Source organism: Nerophis ophidion, linkage group LG12 (genome assembly GCF_033978795.1).
Source record: "Nerophis ophidion isolate RoL-2023_Sa linkage group LG12, RoL_Noph_v1.0, whole genome shotgun sequence".
Lineage (NCBI taxonomy): Eukaryota > Metazoa > Chordata > Actinopteri > Syngnathiformes > Syngnathidae > Nerophis > Nerophis ophidion.
The window spans coordinates 29,883,292-29,903,373 of NC_084622.1; the positions used below are offsets into that span (position 1 = coordinate 29,883,292).

At 39.5% G+C, this 20,082-nt stretch overlaps 1 protein-coding gene across 9 annotated transcripts in view; it reads left to right on the plus strand.

The window, feature by feature from the left end:
* The window catches only part of tjp1b (tight junction protein 1b), a 129,085-nt gene that overhangs the window by 47,983 nt on the left and 61,020 nt on the right, over nt 1-20,082 (plus strand). The window lies entirely within an intron of this gene.

Below are 20,082 nucleotides of genomic sequence, written 5' to 3' on the forward strand. Positions count from 1 at the left end.
CCAAGCGATCAGGACTTTCGCATCTCGTGACACTTGAACAACTTAAATCCTTCGATTGGTAAGTGTTTTTTCGCATTCAATGCGGTTGGAAGGAAACGTAATATAGTTGCAAATGCATCTGCAGGTTATCCATACATCTCTGTGCCATGTCTGCTTTAGCACCGCCGGTAAATAGCATGTTAGCATCGATTAGCTGGCAGTCAACATCAACAAAATTCACCTTTGTGAGTTTGTTGACTTTATAGTTGCAAATGCATCTGCAGGTTATCCATACATCTCTGTGCCATGTCTGCTTTTGCATCGCCGGTAAATAGCATGTTAGCGTCGATTAGCGTAGCATGTTAGCATCGATTAGCTGGCAGTCATGCCGCAACCAAATATGTCTGATTAGCACATAAGTCAACATCAACAAAACTCACCTTTGTGATTTCGTTGAATTTATCGTTGCAAATGCATCTGCAGGTTATCCATACATCTCTGTGCCATGACATTCGGTCGGGATCCATGTTCGGTTGACCGCTCTGATCCATAGTGAAGTTTCACCTCCGGGAATTTTAAACAAGGAATCACCGTGTGTTTGTGTGGCTAAAGGCTAAAGCTTCCCAACTCCATCTTTCTACTTTGACTTCTCCAATATTAATTGAACAAATTGCAAAAGGTTCACCAACACAGATCTCCAAAATACTGTGTAATTATGCGGTTAAAGCAGACAACTTTTAGCTGTGTGTGTGTGCAGCGCTCATATTTCCTAACAGTCCGTGACGTCAAGCGTACACGTCATCATTACGCGACGTTTTCAAGAAAAAACTCCCGGGAAATTTAAAATTGCAATTTAGTAAACTAAAAAGGCCGTATTGGGATGTGTTGCAATGTTAATATTTCATCATTGATATATAAACTATCAGACTGCGTGGTGGGTAGTAGTGGGTTTCAGTAGGCCTTTAACTGCGGTTTGCTAGTTATGATCCTGCTTTTTTTCCCCATTGTTATGTCTCGTTGTTCTTTTATCTCTAGATGCAGCTACTTTTAGTCAAACCCTGTATAAATGGAATGGACGAGCCAAAACAATCCAGCCCCTTATCTCAACACATAGGGGTTTTCAAAGTGTGGCCCAGTGATTAGTGTTGACAGATGGAAAATAATCTACAAACCCCGTTTCCTTATGAGTTGGGAAATTGTGTTGGATGTAAATATAAAGGTAATATGTCCATACGTCCATTTTCTACTGCTTATTCCCTTTGGGGTTTCAGGGGGCGCCGGTGTCCATCTCATTATGATTTGCAAATCCTTTTCAACCCATATTCAATTGAATTCACTACAAAGACAAGATATTTAATAATAACAATAATACTATTTTGCGCTTTTCTAGACACTCAAAGCGCTCACAGAGAAGTGGGACTCATCATTCATTCACATCTGGTGGTGGTAAGCTATATCAATTGCCACAGCTATCCTGGGGTAGAGTGACGGAAGTGTGGCTGCCAGTTTGCGCCTCCGGCCAGTCCGACCACCACCTATCATTCATTCATCATTCATTCGCCAGTGTGAGCGGCACCGGGGGCAAAGGGTGAAGTGTCCTGCCCAAGGACACAACGGCAGCGATTTTTTGGATGTCAATAGGTGGGAAGCGAACCTGCAACCCTCAGGTTTCTGGCCGGCCGCTCTACTCACTACGCCATGCTGCCCCTACATCATATATTTGATTTTCAAACTCATAAACTTCATTTTATTTTGCAAATAATAATATTCTTAGAATTTCATGGCTGCAACACGTGCCAAAGTAGTTTGGAAAGGGCATGTTCACCACTGTGTTACATCACCTTTTCTTTTAACAACACTCAATAAATGTTTGGGAACTGAGGAAACTAATTGTGGAAGCTTTGAAATTGGAATTCATTACAATTCTTGTTTTATGCAGAGCTTCAGTCATTCAACAGTCCGGGGTCTCCGCTATTGTATTTTACGCTTCATAATGCGCCACACATTTTCGATGGGAGACAGGTCTGGACTGCAGGCGGGCCAGGAAAGTACCCACACTCTTATTTTACAAAGCCACGCTGTTTTAACACGTGCTGAATGTGGCTTGGCATTGTCTTGCTGAAATAAGCAGGGCCGTCCATGAAAAAGACGACGCTTAGATGGCAGCATATGTTGTTCCAAAACCTGTATGTACCTTTCAGCATTAATGGTGCCTTCACAGATGTGTAAGTTACCCATGCCTTGGGCACTAATGCACCCCCATACCATCACAGATCCTGGCTTTTTAACTTTGCGTCGATAACAGTCTGGCTGGTTTGCTTCCCCTTTGGGCCGGATGACACGATATCGAATATTTCCAAAAACAATTTGAAATGTGGACTCGTCAGACCACAGAACACTTTTCCACTTTGCATCAGTCCATCTTAGATGATTTCGGGCCCAGAGAAGCTGGCGGCGTTTCTGGATGTTGTTGATAAATGGCTTTCGCTTTGCATAGTAGAGCTTTAACTTGCACTTACAGATGTAGCGACAAACTGTACTTAGTGACAGTGGTTTGCTGAAATTTTCCTGAGCCCATGTGGTGATATTCTTTAGAGATTGATGTCGGTTTTTGATACAGTGCCGTCTGATGGATCGAAGGTCATGGTCATCCAATGTTGGTTCCCGGCCATGCCGCTTTCGTGGAGTGATTTTTCCAGATTCTATGAATCTTTTGATGGTATTATGGGCCGTAGATGTTGAAATCCCTAAATTTCTTGCAATTGCACTTTGAGAAATGTTGTTCTTAAACTGTTTGACTATTTGCTCACGCAGTTGTGGACAAAGGGGTGTACCTCTCCCCATCCTTTCTTGTGAAAGAATGAGAATTTTTTTGGGAAGCTGTTTTTATACCCAATCATGGCACCCACCTTTTCCCAATTAGCCTGCACACCTGTGAGATGTTCCAAATAAGTGTTTGATAAGCATTCCTCAACTTTATTTGTATTTATTGCCACCTTTCCCAACTTCTTTGTCACGTGTTGCTTGCATCAAATTCTAAAGTTAATGATTATTTGCAAAAAAAAAATGTTTATCAGTTTAAACAGCAAATATTCAAGATTCAAGATTGTATATTGTCATATGCACAGTTAAACAGACAGTTTGCCGTACAATAAAAATCTTACTTTGCTAGATATGTGTTGTGTTTGTAGCATATTCAACTAAATACGGGTTGAAAATGATTTGCAAATCATTGTATTCCGTTTATATTTACATCTAACACAATTTCCCAACTCATATGGAAACGGGGTTTGTACAATGCGAGCTCCTTAAAATCTTATTTGGAGAAAAATCTTTGTACATGCCCTGTTTGATGTTGCTCAGGACTCAGGATGTTTATATAAGAACATTTCACATCAGTTATTGTTACCAAAATGATCATGGTTTTTTAAATTGATTGATTGATTGATTTGAACTTTTATTAGTAGATTACACAGTACAGTACATATTCCGTACAATTGACCACTAAATGGTAACACCCGAATAAGTTTTTCAACTTGTTTAAGTCGGGGTCCACGTTATTCAATTCATGGTTATAATTATTTTCACAGTATTGTTTAGTGCAGCGGTCCCCAACCACCGGTCCGGTGACACATTAGGTACCGGGCCGCAGAGAAACATTGAATAATTTATAAACGACTGCATTTTCCTCTGACTTAACTTTCACCTGTCCCACTGACTCGACACACCAATAAGCTTGTACAATAAAACTTCTCATAGGAAGTTGCCATTTGTTATAACTTTGTGATGTGATACAAAGCACATTAATGAACATATCAAATATAAATGTGACCGATTGTAGCCAAAGGCTGATTTCCATATACAGTCCCCAGCAGGTTACCGTCAACCTGCTGGGGATCTGATTGCAAAGAAACAGGCCCAGGGCTCCCACTAATTCAGCGTTATAGTGAGTTGTATTTTTCAAGCACTTATTTTTGCTGTATTTATCTGGCACATGTGGAAAGCCGGTCCCTGAAAATAATGCCTACATTAAACCGGTCCGCGGTGCATAAAAGGTTGGGGCCCCCTGGTTTAGTGTGCTGAAAGCACTCACAGTATTTATTGAGTAATTTTCTTGTTATTTGAGTGTTTAAATATGTTTATCTTCTGCCATTTTAATTTGAAAAGGTTTTGGAGTGTCTTTTTTTTTTTGTAATGATTAAGGCAAACTGTAGCACTTCTTTTGGGTTGTGATACATCACGTGGGTAAACTGTCTGGCATGTCGGTGTATGGAACTTTATTTATCACTCTTTGCTAACCTGTTGGTTCACTTTGCACAGTTGAATTGCTTAGTTGAGTTAATACAAGTTGTGATATCATGGGGAAACACATTAATCTGTTTTCTAACTATCTTTAGAATTTCTGGTAATTAGTGATTAGCGCCCTTGCTGCTCCTCTATTTTTTTTTTTTTAACATTTGATCAAACTCTGTCCATAACTTTTTGAGTTATTTTTACAACAGACAAACTCTGGCGAAAACATCATCTCTTTGGCAGATGTAATTAAAGGCCTACTGAAACCCACTACTACCGACCACGCAGTCTGATAGTTTATACATCAATGATGAAATATTAACATTGCAACACATGCCAATACGGCCTTTTTAGTTTACTAAATTGCAATTTTAAATTTTTCGCGAAGTGTTGTGTTGAAAACGTCGCGGTATGATGACGCGTGCGTTTGACGCCTCGGGTCGTAGCGGACATTATTTTCCAGCCTGATCCAAGCTATAAGTAGTCTGTTTTAATCGCATAATTAAACAGTATTCTGGACATCTGTGTTGCTGAATCTTTTGCAATTTGTTCAATTAATAATGGAGAAGTCAAAGTAGAAAGATGGAGGTGGGAACCTTTTAGCCTTTAGCCACAAAAACACACAGTGTTTCCTTGTTTAAAATTCCCGGAGGTGAAGCTTTACTATGGATCAGAGCGGTCAAGCGAACATGGATCCCGACTATATGTCAACCGGCAGTTCTCGTTGAGAAAATTGTGGTAATAAGTCGCCTCTTATCGGAGATCAGCGGAGCTTCTGTCCTGCTGTAGCTGCGGTGACTTCCCTCATAGACTTTGGCGTCAACACACCCGTGGCCACACCCCTCCGACTTTCAGGTACTACTTAACTCACTAAAACACTAGCAACAGATTAGGCAGATAAGGGGTTTCCCAGAATTATCCTGGTAAATGTGTCTTAAAATATCTGAATCGCTCCCACGACAATCACCTTTTTTTATTTTATTTTATTTTTTCCTTTTTTTTTTTTTTCCTAGTCCTTCACTCTAAATTTCCTCATCTATGTCCCACTCTCCTTTGTGGAGGGAGTCTGGTCCGATCCGGTGGCCATGTACTGCTCGCCTGTGTTAATCGGCTGGGGACATCTCTGCGCTGCTGATCAGCCTCCGCTTGGGATGGTTTCCTGCTGGCTCCGCTGTGAACGGGACTCTCGCTGCTGTGTTGGATCTGCTTTGGACTGGACTCTCGCGACTGTGTTGGATCCATTATGGATTGATCTTTCACAGTATCATGTTCTCATAGTCATCAGTATCATCAGTATCACAGTATCATGTTCTCATAGTCATCATTGTCACCGACGTCCCACTGGGTCATTATTGTCACCGATGTCCCACTAGGTGTGAGTTTTCTTTGCCCTTATGTGGGCCTACCGAGGATGTCGTAGTGGTTTGTGCAGCCCTTTGAGACACTAGTGATTTAGGGCTATATAAGTAAACATTGATTGATTGATTGATCCACTAATCTTTCATCTTCGCTCAAATTAACGGGGAAATCGTCGCTTTCTCGGTCCGAATAGCTCTAACTGCTGCTGGCTATGATTGTAAACAATGTGAGGATGTGAGGAGCCATACACTCGTGACGTCATGCGCACATCGTCTGCTACTTCCGGTAAAGGCAAGGGTTTTTTATAAGCAACCAAAAGTTGCGAACTTTATCATCGATGTTCTCTACTAAATCCTTTCAGCAAAAATATGGCAATATCGCAAAATGATCAAGTATGACACATAGAATCGACCTTGTATCCCCTTTTAAATAAGAACATCTCATTTCAGTAGGCCTTTAAGTTTGCGTACTGCTAAGCGTGCCATCGTCGTCTTGAGCGTTTCCAAGCCAACATATCTCGTCATCGCACACTGCCGCAAAGGGTAAGCGTCCGGTGAGAGTGAGATGTTACTTGAAAATCACCGGGAAAATATATTTGAAGCCAAGGTGGCTAAACATAAATTGAGGTATTTATACATAATTTATAGTTGAATAGTCAGCTAACTTTTCTGGCAATCAGCATTTTCCTATATGATGTAGAGAAAAAAAGTCTACTGCTTCTTAAAAAGTAAAAGTTGAAAGACACTAAACTGTACATTATTGTTCTACACTTTTTACACTGGAAGTTCACATTGGCACATAAAAAACTCTCTCCTGTAATTATTTTTAGATATTTGCTTATGACAGTGGATGTTCCAGCACCATTCTTTGTACTTAAAATACATGTTAGTATAGTAAAAAAAAATACGATTACAACATTTTAGCATTATATTTGTGTTCAATTACTGCAAATGTGTTTATCCTAAACAGCCCTGCCACTTCATTTTAATCACTATGGCAAGTCTTTTTTTTTTCTTGGACGTACAGTCGCGGTCAAAAGCTTACATACTCTTGTAAAGAACATAATGTCATGGCACTCTTGAGTTTTCAATAATGTCTACAACTTTTATTTTTTTGTGTTAGAGTGATTGGAGCACATACCTGTTGGTCAGAAAAAAAAACATTCATGAAGTTTGATTCTTTTATTAATTTATTATGGGTCTACTGAAAATGTGACCAAGTCTGCTGGGTCAAAAGTATACATACAGTACGGCAATGTTATTATTTGGTTACATGTCCCTTGGCAAGTTTCACTGTAATGAAGTGCTTTCTGTAGCCATCCACAAGCTTCTGGCAGGGTTCTGGTTGAGTTTTTGACCACTCCTCTTGACAAAATTGGTGCAGTTCAGCTTGTTGGTTTTCTGACATGGACTTGTTTCTTCAGCATTGTCCACACATTTAAGTCAGGCCCTTGGGAAGGTCATTCTAAAACCTTAATTGTAGCCTGATTTAGCCATTCCTTTACCACTTTTGACGTGTATTTGGGGTCATTGTTCTGTTGGAACAACCAGCTGCACCCAAGACCCAACCTCCGTGCTGATGATTTTAGGTTGTCCTGAAGAATTTGGAGGTAATCCTCCTTTTCCATTGTCCCATTTACTCTTTGTAAAGCACCAGTTTCATTGGCAGCAAAACAGGCCCAGAGCATAATACTTACAGCACCATGCTTGATGGTAGGGATGGTGTTCCTGGGATTAGAGTAGGGCTGCAACTAACGATTAATTTGATAATCGATTAATCTGTCGATTATTGCTTCGATTAATAATCGGATAAAAGAAACAAACTACGTTTCTATCCTTTCCAATACTTTATTTAAAAAAACAACATACTGGCACCATGTCCTTTCGACTTGCCAAATAAAACAAGGCAAGTGTTACAAAAATTTTATTTTTTTTAATAAAGTACACCATTGTCCTGCACAAAAGCAATAATTTTGCTTCGGGGAATTTCAAACCTGGCTATTACCTATTTCAACCATTATGCAATGTTGGATGCTAAATGTCTTTTTACTCTAGTGGCATGGTCGTAAGGCAGATGGACTTCATGTTCCATATGTCTCCAATGTAGTGGCATGTATTGCCAAGGTAGGCTACACTTGTCCACACATCAGTAGTGAGAGCAATTTTGCTCTGGGTGGCTTTTATGTCAGTCTACACTGCATGGAATGTCCGCTCGTACTTCCTCTCCATCAGTTTGGTAAAATGATTCCTCGAGGGAAGAATGTAACCGGGGTTGAGGACGTGAATCATTTGTATAGAACCTTCATCCTCCACCATTGATAGTGGCCTCATGTCAGTTACCATAATATTCAGGATAGCATCAGTCAGTGCAGCCGCTTGCTTTGCTGTGTACACATTCCTTTGTACCAAGTCTAATGCGGGCTTATTTTTTTCTGAAATGAAAGAAACCATATTATGAACGTACATAGTAGCATCATTTACATGTAACTCAATACATACCCCGTTGATTTAATTAATAATTTCTGACGTAAAAGACAAATATGCCACCACATTAAAAAAACAGCTACATTAAATAAATGGACATTGGAGTTGCAGAATACACCAATAACAACACAGAAATGTAGCTCATCAGATCAAAACTGGATCAGATATAGTACACGTTTCTGTTCTGAATACTGAAGGATTCACTTTAGGCTACCTCTGAATCATAGCATGAAATATTCCACCACCTTCATAACATTTAGTTATACTAAAGCATCACTCAAGTCTAAATAGATTTACATAGCTTTATTGGGCCCAGCTACATTGATCCATTATGAAACCAACCTGAGATATTTCTGTCCGTTAAGTTTATTTCCAAATTGGTAAACGTGCGTTTTCTCTCTCAAAACGGAGTGAAATGTGCCGGAGACACATTATCAGCCCCGCGTTGCAACAAAGACGTAATGTTAACGTTACTCATAAAAAAGCTGAACTTATGAATGCCTGTTGCGACTCAAAACAACACAGAAAATGAAGTCGCCACACCATCCAAAATGTTACTAACACTCTGAAAGTTAATACACAACAGTTGCTGCTGCGCTTCCTTAAAAAAAATCTCCTCGTTAACAAAACATTAAAAACACACAAATATGGACACAACAGATCAATATACTCGGACTATGGACTTAAAAAAGTTACGTACCTTGAGTTTTCCCCCTTCATCCATGACTCCTCTTCAGGTGCTGCCGAAGCAATGTTGTCCTTCCGTGCCATGCGATGTCCATGCTGCACGTTTTGCAGGAAATGTCTTCTTTGAAGTCTTTAAAGTAAAGTGTTCCCACACTTTTCTCCATTGAAGCAATAACCTCGAGATGTTTCTCCGCTGAACTATCCGTACTGTTTTCCTCAGCCATTTTTGGAATGTTTCCAACAAAGGAGACGGCGTGGTCACGTGAGCTGCACATGACACATCATTGGCTGACTCACTGCCACCTCATGAGACGTAGCCTCAGCGCTGCCCTGGCGCTGTTTTGTACTGTTTTTGTACTTATTTTGATTATTGTTTTTCAGCTGTTTGTAAATGTTGCAGTTTATAAATAAAGGTTTAGGGGAAAAAAATTGCCTCCGCGCATTGCATACATCCAACGAATCGATGACCAAATTAATCGCCAACTATTTTTATAATCATTTTTAATCGATTAGTTGTTGCAGCCCTCGATTAAAGGCCTCACCTTTTCTCCTCCAAACATATTGTTGGTTATTGTGGCCAAACAGCTCCATTTTTGTTTCATCTGACATCACATGGACAAAGATAAGACGTTCTGGAGGAAGATGAAAGAAAAATGGAGCTGTTTGTCCACAATACCCAGCAATATGTTTGGAGGAGAAAAAGTGAGGACTTTAATCCCAGGAACACCATTACTACCGTCAAGCATGGTTGTGGTAGTATTATGCTCTGGGCCTGTTTTGCTGCCAATGGAACTGATGCTTTACAGAGAGTAAATAGCAAAGGAGGGTTATCTCCAAATTCTTGGGGACAACCTAAAATCATCAGCCCGGAGGTCGGGTCTTGGGCACAGTGGGTGTTCCAACAGGACAATGACCCCAAACACATGTCAAAAGTGGTAAAGGAATGGCTAAATCAGGCTACAATTAAGGTTTTAGAATGGCCCTCCCAAAGTCCTGACGTAAACCCTATTGAGAACATGTGGACAATGCGGAAGAAACAAGTCCATGACAGAAAACCAACAAATTTAGCTGAACTTCATCAATATTTTCAAGAAGAGTGGTCAAAAACTCAACCAAAAATTTGCCAGAAGCTTGTGGATGGCTACCAAAAGCGCCTTATTACAGTGAAACTTGCCAAGGGAAATGTAACCAAATAACATTGCTGTATGTATACTTTTGACCCAGCAGACTTGGTCACATTTTCAGTAGTCCGTAATAAATGAATAAAAGAACCAAACTTCATGAATGTTTTTTTGTGACAAACAAGTATGCGCTCCAATCACTCTATATCACAAAAAAATAAGAGTTGTAGAAATTATTGGAAAGCTCAAGACAGCCATGACATCATGTTCCTTGAAGTGTATGTAAACTTTTGATCGCGACTGTATACCACAATAACATCGTACTTTGGTCTTAATACCATGATATATTATATTGTCCCATCCCTTCATACAATTGTTTTTAGCAAAACCAAAGTAAATAATACACAATAACTGAATAAAATCAAAAACTACTATTACTCTTTTAAATAATGTTTGCCCTCAATGCCCTCCTTTGTTCAGAACCCTTAATTTGAGACCTTTAACAAAACAACAAAAACTGAATTTATTGTTTGATTAATTATTGAGCTGACCATAAGCTCAGGCCAAAACAGCACTGGCTGTAAAGAAACATGAGGCACAGTGCAGGGTGTATCCTGTTTGTGTGTGCTAATGGCATGTATTAAAGTGGTCAAATTATTTTAGATTATGGGATGTTTGTTATAATTGATCGTACAATGGGTGAAATTAATATACAAATACAACAAACGAATTGTGCGTCTGGCACGCAGACTATGATTCTCTTTTGTAATACTGTTAGTTCCTCCCCTATTCTCCCAAATAATGGATTTTGTTGAGTTTTCTGCTGAGCTCAGACACTGTAGAAACTGAATATCTAATCATTTTGATGCTGACAAAATTGAAGGGTTTTTTTCTTTATTTTTTTTAAAGATGTGTCATTTTGGTGCATTAGCCTTTGAAAAGTGCATTTCTGAATTGTGGTGCTAAGGATCCGTGTTCGTGTGGACATGGCCTTAAGGTGACTGGTGTACAGAGGCTGCTATCCTAATACAATTTAGTTTAATCAAATATAATTATAATCTACAGGATATGGTTTATTGTGCATGTTTTTTATTTTTCAGTGATCATTGGCTGCTGTGCGTATCAGTTTTAAATATTGAAATGAAAGATCTATATTATTCAGTGGACAAGGCAAAGTGCAACTTATCTCTCCACTATTAAATCAGTCGTGGCGCTGACATTGAGACAACTGTCTCTGCTAACACATTTTGGTAATGGAGTAAACCAAATGGCCAAACATAGCCATCACAAGCTAGGTGACAGCATCGAAACTGCATACAATATTTGTTTACAGTAAATTAAATTCACAGTATTGGAAGTAATTCAGTGTGTGCATGGGACGCCTCTGGCAAGACATCACAAGAGTATGTTGCAACTTCAAGTGCAGTCATAAATGTTAGCCCGTAAATTGTCACCCTGAGCGGTCATGGAAGCAACAGCAGAACTCTTCTGAGTCTGTGGTTTCAGAAGGACATAATATTCACGCTGGATTTTGTTCGCTTGAGTCAGAATTTAACATGTAGTGATGTCTCATTAGAGAGCGCCAGGAGCTGTTTCCGATGCTGTTTCTGCATTCCTCTTCCTCTTACATCGCATCAAAGCATTTTTTGTTTTGCTCTTTTGAAAGGTTTACTGAATACAAACTAAAGCTGTGAGATGGTTCCCAATACAACTTTTCCACTTCTGATATGATGCCGATGTTACACCTTTGAGTATTGTCCGATACTGATATCAATCCGATCCTATATCAGCACGAAGCAGCCATTCTTTTATTACTTATTTTTGCATTGTTGAATGTAGGCCTTGGCAATATGGCCTAAACGTTAAAATTTTCACAGAAAGTTCCATTAAGATTTTTTTTCCTGCTTTTTAAAGAAACCCATGATTATAAATGACAGATACAATATCAAAAAAGTTTTGATATAATGGTTTTTTTACACCAGATCCTAGTTGCACTCTTTATGCAATAATTTTCAAAAAACTGAATTAAGAGTAGGGCCCAGCGATATATCGATACACGCGATATATCGCGGGTTTGTCTCTGTACGATATAGAAAATGACTATATAGTGATATTCTTGTATACGTTCTCACGCAGTTGCTTTTAGCTGCGGGCTTTACACTACAGGCTCTCCCCACTCCTTCTTGTGTCTCCTACTCACAGACAGCAAGCGCACAAATTTACACACGTCACATACTGTTACGTCATACGTCACATACGTCTACCCCCTCACGTAGCAGAGAGGTAGCAGCATGGGTAGCGTTAGCTGTGATGCTAGTGAAGCCGTGCGAGTGGTAATACGAGAGAAAGAAGATGCGAATGAAGGAATAATTAATTACCAAGAAAAACAGCAGGGGGTCCATCGTCTGGGGGTGGTTTGGCTTCAAGTGGGAATATGTCGAATAGACAACTTTATTTTGTCAAGTGTGGGGCGCAAGCGTTGCTACCAAAAGTAGCATTACTGCTAATATGTAGCATTATTTGAAAAGTCACCTGCTAATAACTTAAATGAATACAGTTTTGGTCAAATGACTTAGTTGTGATTTCCTTCTCTGCATGAAAGTTAAAAATGAGCATATGTTAATGCAGTGTGAACAAGAAAATTTTAATGTAGACACATAGAATCATCATACTACTGTGATTATAAGTATCAAGTATTAATTCAAGGCCAAGGCAAAATATCAAGATATATTTCGTGTATCGCGATATGGCCTAAAATATCGAGATATTTAAAAAATGCCATATCGCCCAGCCCTAATTAAGAGCTTCCTCTGGGATGCAATACTTCTGTTTGAATAACATATTTCCGTAAATAAAAATGTTGGATTGTACATTACGTGCAAATGAATAATCTCCAACATTGAAATGAATAAAGTGCAAGCTTAAAACTTCTATCTTGAAAACCATATTTTTATAAATAAAGATGTAGCATTACACATTGCATGCAAATAAATAAACTCCCAATAAATTGATGAAGATACCAATAGTTATTAAATAGTGCCGTATTTTTCGGAGTATAATTCGCACCTGCCGAAAATGCATAATAAAGAAGGACAAAAACATATAAAAGTTGCACTGGAGTATAAGTCGCATTTTTTGCGGAAATTTATTTGATAAAACCCAACACCAATAATAGACATTTGAAAGGCAATCTAAAATAAATAAAGAATAGTGAACAAGAGGCTGAATAAGTGTCTGTTATATGACACATAAATAACCAACTGGTATGCCTGGTATGTTAACGTAACATATTATGGTAAGAGTCATTCAAATAACTATAACACACCGACATAGACAGCTCTGTCCAGAAGGGGGGAGTACCTGGAGTGCCTGGGTGCCTGGAGCATACAGGAGTGGTGACGCAGTTGATCCGGGCGGCAAGGGACAGCAAAGGAGATTTGGCAACTCTCTGGCTTGACTTAACCAACGCCTATGGATCTATCCCGCACAAACTTGTTGAAACAGCACTGAAAAGACACCATGTTCCTGGGAAGATCCGCAAGACCCGGCAGCCCCCATAAGAGCTTTTTTGGATGACTTGACAGTGATGACTACATCTGTGCCTGGGTGCAGGTGTCTCCTCCAGGGCCATGAACATGGGAAAAGATGAGCTTCAAGCCAGCAAAGTCCAGGTCTCTGGTCTTAAAGAAAGGTAAAGTGGCTGACCATTTCCGCTTTACAGTTGGAGGGTCCTTGATTCCAACAGTGACCGAAAGACCTGTCAAGAGCCTGGGCAAGGTCTTTGATAGCTCCCTGAATGACGCAGTGGGTTTGCAGCAGACAAAGCGCGACCTGACCTCATGGCTCACAGCCATCGACAAATCTGGTTTCCCAGGATAATTTAAAGCCTGTATGTACCAACATGGAGTCTTGCCTAGAATACTCTGGCCTCTGTAAATTTAGCAATGACAACGGTTGAGGTACTAGAGAAGACCATCAGCCAGTTCCTAAGGAGATGGCTGGGGCTCCCTCGGTCTTTAAGCAGCATTGCTCTTTATGGCCATTCCACCAAGTTGCAGGTCCCTCTCAGGGGATTGTTGGAGGAATTCAAGGTCATCCGCTCCAGACAGGTAATGATGTACAGACACTCCACAGATGTCAAGGTTGCTTTGGCAGGAATCATTGTTAAGATTAAGAGGAGGTGGCAGGCACAAGAAGCTGTAAGCAGAGCAGAGGCACGGCTGTGGCACAAAACCTTGCTGGGTACAGGGGCAAGTGGGAAAGCAGGCCTAGGCAGCTTTCCAAAGCCACGCTTGGACCGGGCCCGTGGCAAGGAGAAGCGCCAACTGGTCCAAGAGGAGATCCGTGCAGAGGTGGAGGAAGAACGTTGCTGCCGGATGGTCAGCATGTCCCAACAAGGGGCGTTGACAAGGTGGGAGCATGCAGAATCTCGAAAACACACCTGAGCAGAGCTCTGGAGAGCTGAACCTCTTCAAACAAAATTTCTCATACAGTCTGTGTACGATGTCCTCCCATGACCCGCCAACCTGCACATCTGGGGCTTAGCAGACACTCCGGAGTGCAAACTGTGCCAGAGGAGGAGCACCTTGGAGAACATCCTGAGTTGTTGCCCAAAGGCACTAGGGAGGGGCGGTATCGCTTGCGCCACTACCAAGTTTTTAAAGCCCTAGCAGATTTGATCTGCGCAGCGATACAAAACAGCAAGTCCCAGGCCGCTCCGAAGCAGTCAATCATCTTCATCAGAGCAGGACAGAAGGCAATCCGCCAGCCCAACTTCTCAGGAGGGCTCCTCGCCACCGCTCGTGACTGGAAGCTCCCGTTTGACCTGGGAAGGCAACTCAAGTTCCCGGCCAATATCGCTACCACGTCGCTCCGCCCAGACATGTTGGCATGGGAGTCAACTAAGCAAGTGGTGCTACTGGAGCTGACTGTACCCTGGGAGGAGCGGATTGACGAAGCAAATGAGTGAAAGAGGGTCAAATACCCTGAGCTCACTGCAGAGTGCCGGAGTAACGGCTGGAGATGTGAACCAGTCGAAATTGGGTGCAGGGGTTTTGCTGGTCTCTCACTACAGCGTGTGTACAGAATCCTTGGCATTAGAGGACTGCAATCGAGAAAAGCCACCAAGAACATCCTTGAGGCCGCAGAAAAGGCCTCCCAGTGGCTGTGGAGCCGTAGGGGGGATCCGTGGTGCGCTACTTGGACACAGGCCGGGGTCTGATCACCTCCGGCTGGGTCAACCGGGCGAAGCTATCTGATGATTAAAGACCCAAAACACCCTATGACCCCGGGTTTATCAGTGAGGCATCACCGAGAGGTGTATTCAAGTTCTTCTAACATAGAACATGCTATACGTTTACCAAACAATCTGTCACTCCTAATTGCTGAATCCGATGAAATGTTATACGTGTAGTCTCTTACGTGAATGAGCTAAATAATATTATTTGATATTTTACGGTAATGTATTAATAATTTCACACATAAGTCGCTCCTAAATATAAGTCGCACCCCCGGCCAAACTATGAAAAAAACTGCGACTTATAGTGCGAAAAATACAACAATACAAATAATTCAGATCAATAAGGTGCAAACTTAAAACGTATGTCTTGAATAATATAATTTTGTAAATAAACATGTAGTATTATACATAGTATGCAAATATATAAGTAAAACTTTTAGATGACTAAATTATGTTCATGAAATGAACATAAATTAGATGACTAAATTATGTTCATGAAATGAACATAAAACGCGGGCTTTTTTTCTGAAGTATCCCGGGCTCCTTGTTAGTGTGTACTTATCTTAAAGACAATGTACACTTCATTGCACATGTAATATAAGACTATAGTAATGATTAAATAATGTGTAACTCCATAAGAGTTTTGCAGCAGCACATGCTCGTAGAAGCTGTCTGCCTTGCATGTGCAGTAGGACTGCAACTAACGATTATTTTGATAGTCGATTAGTCCACTATCAGACAATAAAGCGTACACATATTTAGTGGCTCTAATTGTTCCATTGACTTCTAAATGCAGCTTAAATTATTTTAAGCATGCACCAAATATGACTGATTAATTAAAAATATTTATATTGTAATTGTACTGCTCATTCAGCTGTTACAAAAGTTAAAATGACTTATACATGTTGTCCATTTAAAAGAAAGGAAAGGCAAAGTGCTAAAAAGTGATCAACCTTGTTTATTTATAAACAATTTAAAACACTTATTTTCTTTGGAAAAAAGTTCTCGCTCTTGTTAGCATTTGCTTCCCTCACTTCCCAGGGGGTGAACTAGGGAATGGGTCAAATGCAAAGGATAAATTTCCCCACACCAAGTATGTGTGTGACAATCATTGGTACTTTAACTTTAACTTTTTAACCATGTTTTGCTAGACTTGTGAATCCCTGCTAAGGAAGTAAAAGGTGGGCAATGGCTACGTAAGCTCATAAGGGCAAAATGTATGCTGGCGGAAAGAGGAGAAAAACATAGATTGTTTATGTTTTAAATCGTGTGGAACAAAAATATTGTATTTATCGATAAAATCATATATCGCCCAGGCCTAGTTAAATGTAAGAAGATGCACATTAAACAATAATTCTTGAACAGAGAACAACAGTGTTGTGATCACGCGGGCTCTGCATGCTGGAGCGAAGTCTGAAATGAACTGCTTGTATTGGAGTTCTTAATTTGGAGATTTTAGATGCATGCCGATATAATTCAATACTCATTTTTTTGCCTATATTGAATTGATATCCAATATCGGATCAGGACATCCATAGTAGGGCTGGGCAATATATCGATACAAACGATATATCGCGGGTTTGTCTCTGTGCGATATAGAAAATGACTATATCGTAATTTTCGAGTATACGTTCTCACGCAGTTGCTTTTAGCTGCGGGCATTACACTACAGGCGTTTCTCACTCCTTCTCGTCTCTCCTTCTCAGAGACGTACAACAAGCCCACCTTCTTACATACGTCAGATACTGTCGCGCGTGTAGCGTCATATGCTCTATCCAAGCAGACAGGTAGCAGCATGGCTAACGTTAGCTGAGGCAGGTCGTACAAGCGAAGCGAGTGACATTACAAGAGAGAGAAGGTGTGAAACTGATCACAAATGGAGGTAGAACAATTAATGCCCAAAAAACAGCAGTGGGTCCATCATCTGGCGGTGGTTTGGCTTCAAGCGGGAAGATATTCAGCAGACAACAGCCATATGCAAAGTATGCATTAAAAGTGATTCGATTGATTGATTGAAACTTGTATTAGTAGATTGCACAGTTCAGTACATATTCTGTACAATTGACCACTAAATGGCAACACCTGATTAAGTTTTTCAACTTGTTTAAGTCGGGGTCCACGTCCACGTGTTGCTACAAAAGGTAGCAGCACTACTAATCTGTTCTTTCATTTAAAAAGTCACCCGCGAGAGAATGAAGAGTATTTAATAAATACAGTTTTGGTAAATTGACTTAGTTGTGATTTCCCTCTGCATGAAAGTTTAAAAGTAGCATATATTAATGCCGTATGAAGAAGAATGTTTTAATGTAGAAACATAGAATCATCATACTGCTGTGATTTTATGCATCAGGTGTTCATTTAAGGCTAAGGCAAAATATCGAGATATACTGTATATCGTATATCACGATATGGCATAAAAATATAGAGATATTAATAAAAGCCAATTATCCCCAGCCCTAATCCATAGTAATAAAGTGAAGTTGAGAAGTTTGTTGATAATTGTGAATATGCAGGTCATGCATACAACATAGCTGTAGCACCCTTGCAAACTGTTACAAAAAAAAAAATATGAATGGAAACCTTGAAGTGAAATGCCTTTGAGGTTAAACATGATCATTCTATATTTTTCGTGTCATTTTGTGGCTGGTACCAAAATCTATTTTGATAATTTTTGGTACTTTTCAATACTTTTCGAAATAAAGGAGAACACAAAAAATGTATTATTGGCTTTATTTTAACAACAAATCTTAGGGTACATTAAACATGTGTTTCTTATTCAATAAAATAGTGAACATACAAGAGAACTTGTCTTTTATTAATAAGTAAGCAAAAAAAAGGCTCCTAATTTAGCTGCTGACGTATGCAGTAACATATTGTGTCATTTTCCATTCTATTCATTTGTCAACATTATTAAGTACAAGTGGTAGAAAATGAATTATTAATATACTTGTTCATTTACTGTTAATATATGCTTACTTTCTCGTTGAACATGTTCTATCTACACTTCTGTTAAAATGTAATAATCACTTATTCTTCTGTTGATTGATACTTTACATTAGTTTTGGATGATACCAAAAATTTGTGTATCAATCCGATACAAAGTCGTTACAGGATCATACATTGGTCATATTCAAACTCAAAGTCCTCATGTGTCAAGCGACGTATTTCCTGAGTTTATAAACATAATATGAACTTGAAAAAATAACGGAAAAAGATTTTGTCGTGCTAAAAAATATCGATGATCCTCTGCTCGTAAACCAGCAATGACACGACGTGACAAGGACGAAGGGGTGGGGTGGTGGCAGACCGGTAATTTGTAGAGGCAGTAGAGTACCGAATATGATTCATTAGTATCACGGTACTATACTAATTCCGGTATACCGTACAACCCTAATATATTTATATATTTTGGTCTGAAGAAACCAGAAATTATGAAGCAAGATGTGTTTCATGAGATCATATGGTAGAAATAATTCAAAACTATTTTTTTTATTTATTTAACCAAAAACTAGTAGTTTGAAATGACACTGCATACACTGCATCTTACTCTTAGGAAAATTCTAATTTGTATATTGTTCTTTGTAGACTAGATATAAATTATATAAATATAAATATTTCAAATAATTAAATTGCGAGCTTCCCTTAAGAAGCAACAGTTCTGCTTGAATCGAATACTTCTGTTAACAAAAATGTAACATTGCACAAATAAACAATCTCCAACATTGAGATCAATGAAGTGCAAACTAAAGACTCCTGTCTTGAATAACATACTTCTTTAAATAAAAATGTGATATACATTGTATCCAAAAAATAATGAAGTAAAACATTGAGAAAACTAATTGTTTCGGTTCGGTGGTGTGCAGAGCAACAGCTTTAGTGATTGCTCTACACATTGTGCCTCTTTCTCATCATACATGGCATCATCATACATACCTTGTGGAAATGATTCTACCAGAGTAAGGTGATTTTTATCCTGTTGTTAGTTTGTTTTTGCATCGTGTTCGCCTCGTAAAGAATTGTATTTCCCACACTCGGCTGGAGGTTTCGGTTTCAGATGGTGGAACAATTTAGTTGTGCTGCTGCCTTTTTGGAACAAACTTTGCAGCATGCAGTCACTTTTTACCACGCCTGTTGCCGCAAAACCAAAGTACTTAAAACTCTTATTTTCTTAAGAACAAAAGTCTTGCTCTCGTTAACGTTAACATTAGCCATGTTTTGCTATGTGTGCCGCTAAGGAAGTAAGGAGACGGCACAAGGTGTGGAAGCTCCTGAGGGGCAAAAAGTATGCCGGCGCTAAAGCAGGAATACATCTAAATTATCATTTATTAAATCGTCTGCAACAAAAACTTGAATATATTGATAAAATCGATATAACAGCCAGGCCTACGCCAAGCCCTAGTTTTTACTGTATGTGTGTGGATGGGTAGAAAATAACGTTTTGGTTTGTATCAGAAGAAATGTGCATCATTACCTTTTGTTTTTTAAACCGTATTTAACAACACAACTTGAAATTATTGACTTAAGAATGTTGGTTTATTTTTGTGCGGCAGTGCTTGTGCTTAAAAACATTATTGATCTTTTAGTCACTAATATGACAGTATGTTTCGTAAAGCTCACAATGGCCCGTGGCTTTTGGCCCTCGTTGTAGTTAGCACTGCTTGACTTAATTCTCAATCAGTAGAGATGTGTGGACAGTGGATCAAGAAGGGCAGGGTGCAGGCCTCGTCCTCATAACAGACCTAGAAAACACGGCCTGGAGGTCTAAATAACTTCCCACCCCTGGCATACAGTATTAGGTGTGTTCAGAAGCAGAATTACGATGTTATATAATTGTGTTTCTGAGCAATGGGGATAATGCTAAATCTAAAAAACAAAAAACAGAGTTGCCAATCTTTCTGTTGTATTCAAAATGTAATTGTGT